Genomic DNA, 7,802 nt, shown 5'->3' with positions numbered 1-7,802 from the left:
AACCATTCAATAATTAGTAGTAGGGGACATATGTAACATATGAGTGGTCATGTCATTGTTTTGCGTGAAATGTTAATCATGACAAGTAGTGTCATTTAATTTTATTATCTTATTTTACTTTGCCATCTATTAATGTATGGTGGTATATTAGTTATGAATTGAGTTAACAAGAATTTTAATTATATGTATTTTTTAAAAAAATTAAAAAAAAAAAAAAAAAAAAAAAAAGAAGAACTAATGCATATAATAGTTATGCATATAATTTTTTCTAACTAAACTAATGCAACCAATTAAGAAGATTTATATCCAAAAAAGACGTTAGTATTTATAATAAAATCATTTTTCCTAAAATTAAGCAATCACCACTTATAGTCATTGAGGCAATATCTTATATAGAACACCTGCTGTTATTAATCTAAATTTCAATCTTGAATAGTTGCTATAAAACAAGTAAATTACCATGATATATAAAAAGTACATTTTCTTTATTGAACAATGTATTTTAATTCCGGAGTTTGATAAACACAAAGAATAGTGTGTTTAGAATATCAAACACGTAAATTACTCAAAATGGTTGAGAATGTATTAACCAATTACTATTTTATACTTTACATATTAAATGTTTTTACATTAAATATATGGCAAGGTAAATTTTAATTTATTAATGAAGATTTTTTAAAAAAGACTTAATGACTAACAGTTTTTTTGTTTTATAAAATGTTAATATAAAATTAAATATTTTAAATAAATAACACTAATTTAAAATTAATTATAACTTTAATTACAAAAAAAAATAATTAACTATAACTTTCATACTGCTATCTATAAAATAAAACGGTTACACTACAACACCACCATTAAAAAAAATAAAAAAAAAACGGTTACAATTAACTTTTATATAAATCAATTCATTGTACTAGTAAATATTTTAAAACAAAAAAGCAATAACTGTTTTTATTGAAAAATTCCCAGTACAATTCGTCACATTTGAAAATGGAGATCAAAGAGATTAATCCAGACAGCATGGAGGAAGAGCAAGACATTATATGTGTTAGTTATTTTTACATAATCAAGTATTTACATAAATATAGTAACAATATATTTCATTTAAAATTTCGTATTTAATGCATTTCCTATATTTGATGCATTTCCTAAAGCATATGTAAATAGAAAACATATAATCACATCTTAAATTATTTAGTACTTGCCTTTAATTTCCAATACTTTTCTTTAATATCTTATTATACACTATGTTTTTTTTAACTTGTTTTTATTTAACAACTTTGTTTATAAAAATAAATTTATATTGAATGTGTTTAGTTTGAAACTATTTGTACGGAAGATGAATGAATGTTTTGGTTAGAAAATGGGTGTTGACACAAAATAACTTTGGTTATTACAATTGCACATGTTATTGTAGATGTTGACATAAAATTGATTGACAGGATGTTTGTCGCAAAGGTAAAAGGCCATTAAACGATGATGGATACAATACAACCCCTTACAAAAAACAAAAGGGAAATGATGTTTCATACTATGATGAATGACAGTTAAAAAGAAAGAGGATAATCGAATAACGAAATGAACCACCGGACACTAGGGTTTACAACTGTTTATAAAATATAACGGAAGATAAAATGAGGGACCCTAAGTGGTCAGTTCCTCCGTTACCAAAAACATTGTACTTTCAATTGTGCACATTTCATGATGTGTTACCCGTTGATCCTAAAAGTCCTTGTGTTGGCGGAGTCAAGTCTGTGATGGAGTTAATATGGTAAAAAATGAGCGAAAAAAGGGTTACTCAATCAATGCTTGTTGTCGTGAATGGGGGAAGGTAATACCGTACTTTGTGAATGATTCTGGAGTGCGACAGATGTGGACTTGGTTTGATGACAACCCCATTTGATATAAAATCAAAAGGCCAAAGCCGGATTACTTTAGACTTCTGGGTTTACACCATCTACGTTTGAAATAGATGTAATAGCTTTAATTTGATCTAATCTTTTTAATACTATAATGTCAAAAGAGTAATTTATTAACTAATTATTAGTAGTGTTTATGTTACAAAATAATTTTCTTATATGTAGGTGTGATGTTTAATTAATATGTAATGAGTAATGAATTGAATTGTCATTACTAATATTGATGATTTTAAATCTGTTTTTTTAATATTTATAATGTGTTTTTTACCCCTTAGTTTAACATGTAATGTGTTTTATTAATAATTTTGTGAAATGTCTAATATGTAATGTGTTTTATTAAAATGTCTAGAATGTAATGTGTTTTTTTTAATAATTTGTAAACTGTCTAATATGTAATGTGTTTTTTTTTTTGAATTTTTTTATGGAACAAGTGTTAGTAATTTTTTCCTCAAAAAAAAAAAAGAATTTATGTATTACTATTGGTAATTAGAAATTCCGTCATAGGTTAATACCTAATGATAAAACCCAAATGAATTATTTTCCTTTATTTAAAAAAAAATCAATCAAATTCACCCTTTTTGTTTAAACTTTGGCATTTATTATCGTGTGGGTTGGTTTATTTGTCATAATCACTTGAAATCAAGTTTACCTTAAATTACTTAATCTATATTAGGTGTTACATTTAGAATTTTTTTCCTTATGTATTCAATACTTAGAAATAAATTATAAATGACAAAATAATTTACCTTAATAATCTTGTAAAACAAAATATATTGATTGCATAATATTATACAAGTGTCTCTAATTACTATACCTTCTGCTGAAATACCTATAATTGTTTTTGCCTAATACAGTGCAACCAATTCAGAAGATTTATTCTTTTTTTTAAGACACAAATTAAGAAGATTTATATCCAAAAAAAGACGTTAGAATTTATAATGAAATATTGTAATAGATTATCTATAAGCAACCTAATTATATGAGATTACTTTATGATCTTTACCTTTCTCTAATAAAAAAAAAGAAAAAAAAAAGAAAGAAAGAACCTTTATGATCTTTACATATCTTATAGTTACAAATGTAATCATTTATCCTAAAAATAAGCAATCACCACTTATCGTCATAGGTTAATACTTAATGATAAAAGTCAAATGAATTCTTTTCCTTTCTTTTAAAAAAATCAATCAAATTTATATTTTTTTTATTTTTTTTTTTACAGATTTGTATGAAATATTTTGTTTAAAAAAAGGTGTGGCTATAACATACGATGTACTATTGTTTTCTTAAAAATAAGCAATCAAGAGCTAATTATTAATCTCAAAGGAAATATTTTTTGTGAATTAATTTTAAATTTATCACATGCCATTATTAACTTGTACGAGCATTGTATTTTTGAATAGTTGCTATAATTATGTGTATACATAATACAAAAGTTGTCACCCGAAATATAAATTGCTATTAGACAAAGGAATAACTTTTTGATATTTAGTTAATTAACGCATTGTAACTGTATTGATACATGTCTTTGAAATTTTGGTTAGGTCAAAATTTTAAATGTACGGAAAATGTTGTTCATGAAATGCCTAGTGCGGAAAGTTTAAATGCAGATGACACTGAGGACAAAGCACATGAGGAAGTTCACGACGTTGTGGACGGTGGAAAAGTAGATGGCACGGTGGACAATGCACCCGAGAAAGGTCACGACGTTGTGGAAGGTGAAGATGCAGTAGAGGACAAACCACCCGAAGAAGTTCAAGACGCTGTTGCAAGTGAGCCTAGTGCCCTTGAAAAGACAGGGTAGATGAAAGCTGGTGGAAGGTGGCAATGGCAATGCAAATGAGCGAGCATGATGTTGCGGCTACGTCCATAGAAAACAAAACAAGTGAGTCTGCTGATCAGTGAAGATGATGGTGATACCTCTGTTTTTTAGTGATGGCTTTATCATATCTTAATTATGGCCATTACATATTCTCTTTTGGCTGGTGTGGATTGTATGGACAAAATTATTTTGGCTTTCTTATTTTTTCTTTTTTTTAGGCTTCTAAAACTGATATGAACAAGGTCGTATTTACAACATTATGTAATTCTATAAGTTTTTAGTATTTGTAGAATGTTGTAAAATGCATTAATATTTTAAACTAATTATTTGGACGAAGTAATTATTTAAAAAAAAAATTGATTTAACTTCTCCAAATGAGGAGCAAATGAGTTTTATTAACATCGTTTTACAAAATATTCATTACAGAAATATTTTTGTATTGTCTATACTTACATTAGAACAATAGCTAATTACACTAGTAGAAAACACAGTAATGAGCACCGTAGAATGCAAACCGGTTTTTAAAAACCGGTGCTAAAAAAATAGGAAGGATTGTGGGAAAGAGTATTCGCACCGGTTCCAATCAAACCGGTGCGAAATTATGTTTTTAGCACCGGTTCAAACCGGTGCGAATTATTAAAAAAATAAATAGATGGAAAGAGTAATCCCACCGGTTCAAACCAAACCGGTGCGAAATAATGTTATTAGCACCGGTTCAAACCGGTGCGAATTAAGAAGAAAAAAAATAAATAAAAGATTTGAGCTGCGCATGTCTTCTTCTTCTTCTTTCTTTCCCCGAAATTTTCATTTCAGTTTTCTTTCCCTCCTTCTTTTTCACTTTCGTTTTCCCTCCTTGGTTTCTCCATATCTCTTATCCATTACGCGTGCTCGTAGTTCTCCATTGAAGCGGATTATGAGCTTTCTCCATATCTCTCCTCCATTACGCGTGCTCTTAATTCTCCATTGAAGCGGATTCTAAGCTTTCTCACCACCATTGAAGCAGCTTCGAGGTAAGATTTTGTTTTTGTCCTTTTTAAATTATCGAATTCAGTTTTCGCAATCTAGGGTTTGTCGTTGATTTGATTTTCAGTATAGTAATTTGGCATTCTTGTAATCTAGGGTTCTTACTGTAAACTGTCTCACCTGCGCGCACGGCTCCCCCTCAACCACTACCGCCACATGCAATTGCGTCCTCCAACTACGTACCACCGCGAAGTTTTCTTGTAATCTAGGGTTAGTTTTAATTTTTGTTGTTTGAAATTCATCAACATTAAGGTTATATTCACCAATTTATTTTTTTGATGAATTAACTTAATTCTGCTTTTATTTTCTTTGCATAACTTGTTAGAGTTTATGTATATGCTCATTGTCTTATTTAAACTTAATACACATTAAAATGCAGATAACTTAGTGAAGTTAGTTGAATTTTGGTATGTAAAATATACTGTGTTGAATTAGTGATTAGAAATTATGTTATAAATTAATGAATAAATTAGTGAAATTACATCAATTACTCTAAATTTTTAAAAAATTAGTGATTAGCAATTGTTAGTTTGATTAATGATGCGTTATACTTTAGCAATGTTGTAGGTATTAATTAATTACTAACTTTTGTTTTTTGTTTTGTTTTTTCTTTTTGTTTTTTTATAGATTCATATGTGAATTGAAGCACAAGTTTAGCTTGAATACTACATATTTATCTCAAGTGGGAAGTTAGAAAGAATACATCCATTGTACTTGCTATATTGGTATGAATTATAAACTTTACTAAGCTATATTTCTTTCTCTTTATTAATTTAATAAAAGTTTGTTCATGCTATTACAACTTGTGTATTGTTTAATGAAAAATTAATACAACAATATATAAAATGCTTGCATCATCATATGCCTAGATACCCGTTCAAGGCTTTCTCATTAGGAGAAAGTCTTGAATAGACTCCGGTTGGGACTGTTCTTGAACGTTTACTCTCAATTAGGCCGTGAATGTATGTCTTTTTTTCGATTTAAGGAATATGTTGGCTTACCATTTCCTCACCCTATTCTCTGGGTACATATGTGGGTGAGTAATTATCTACATCGTGTACTTGGAGAACTGGGGGGAAATGCTACTGGATTTTCCTTAAAATTGGAAAGTCGACATACATTCACTAGTGAGATTAGACATTCAAGGATGGGTTAGGTTGGAGTGATAAGGACCCTTTGGAAGCATATATGCATCTTTTTACTATATGAATGTTATATGCATGGTGTGTGTTTGAATTTGATTTACATATATAATATATGTAGCAATTATACATTATTCGTAATATGTTGCTATGTTTAGTGACAATTTACTTATTGGAGAAGGATCGTGGTTGGATGTATGGTAGATGTGATACATTGGAATTCTTTCATGGGGTTCAAGAGTTTTGCGAGAGAGCTTCATCTTATCAGCGCAGAATGGGTGTCGATTGCCTCTATTGTCCTTGTGTTGATTATAATACTGTGAAGGTGGTCAATAGTGTTGAAATCATTAGACATCATGTAATTTTTCGTGGGTTTAGGCTTAAATATATACCATGTGTGGATTTGGCACGGCGAAGAAGGAGAGTACAGTGGGGATGTTGGTGGGAATGATGTGCATGATAGAACATTACTATCTAATGTTATGAACTTGTGTTTTATTTTTTGAAAAAAATTATTCATAATAGAAATTATCTTATGTATTGTTTATAACTGCATTAGGACATTACCTATTAACAATCACTACCTTCTGTTGTGAACTTATATATTTTTTGAAAAGGATATTTTATTGTAGATTTTCTCTAATGTACTGCCTATAATTACAATAGGACATTACCAATCGATGAACTTGTGCATTTTCTTTTACGTTAATTAATACATTATAGACATTCTGTTAAATATAAACTTGTATTTTATTTTTTGAAAAGAAATTATTCATAATAAAAATTATCTTATGTATTGTTTGTAATTGCATTAGAACATTACCTATTAACAATTACTACCTGTAGGCGTCATTCAAAGCGCGCCTACTTAAACATGTTGTGAATATGCTTGGCACTCATAGGAAGTGTGAATTGACATACGATTAGGGACAACGATTAGGGACAAATAAAGTAGGGAGCCACCAACAAGTTTTTAAGTAACTTGTAAACCGTTCACGGATCATAAAAGACAACTACGAAAAGGGACAACGATAGGCAACAATGATTGATCCATGAAGGTTATACCCCATTCATAATCCATGAGATTACTAACTCCAATGGGTCGGAACCATGAAAGGAGGATTGGGGATGATGGTACGAAGTGAGTCATGGAGTCACGTTCGCCCGTATTGGCTTCTACTCGATTCTTATTGTGAAAAGTATTCCTGCGATCTCACAGGAATGCAAACAAAGATTCAATTTGCTCCAAACTAATATTAAGCTAAATTGATTGAATATTAATGCAACATATAGCTCTAAAATATTGTGATCATTTCAATTAATAACAAGATTAGAAAAGAAACCTTAACCGATTGTCCAAAGTACCTTATTAGGCGTTATATTCAATTACATATTCCCATTAAACATGCAATGTGGTGATCAATTAACATAATAAAATCATCATTAACATTAGAAGCAGTTTAGCCATAATAACGTTAGTCAAATCACATCATAATAATAACCCTAGTCATGATACTAGCAATAAGAATAATAATAAAAGTAATTAAGTGAATTAATTACTCATGTTCCGTGTTTCTTTGAATTGCTACATCATGAATAAATTGTTAGTAACTTTAATAAAAATATATAATCAAATTGAAATTAAATTAAATAAAGGTAGAGTTGATTTGGGCCTAAACCCTCAGTCGGTTCTACCTTTCACGCCTTAGTTTAAGTATAGAATGTCGGTGTTGTATGGACTCCGGGGAGTGCTTAAGGGATGTATGATGATAGAATAGGGAAGGCAAGTATTTAGGCTAGAGCATAAGAGAGAAAGAGAGAATGTTTTGGTGTATAAGAGGGAAAGAGAGAATTGCTTGGTGCCCTGAAACTGAGAAATCATCCTCGTATTTATAG

Source organism: Chenopodium quinoa, unplaced genomic scaffold, assembly GCF_001683475.1.
Source record: "Chenopodium quinoa cultivar QQ74 unplaced genomic scaffold, ASM168347v1, whole genome shotgun sequence".
Classification (NCBI taxonomy): Eukaryota; Viridiplantae; Streptophyta; class Magnoliopsida; order Caryophyllales; family Amaranthaceae; genus Chenopodium; species Chenopodium quinoa.
The sequence above is the reverse complement of the archived record's forward strand: the minus strand, read 5'-3'. Positions refer to the sequence as shown.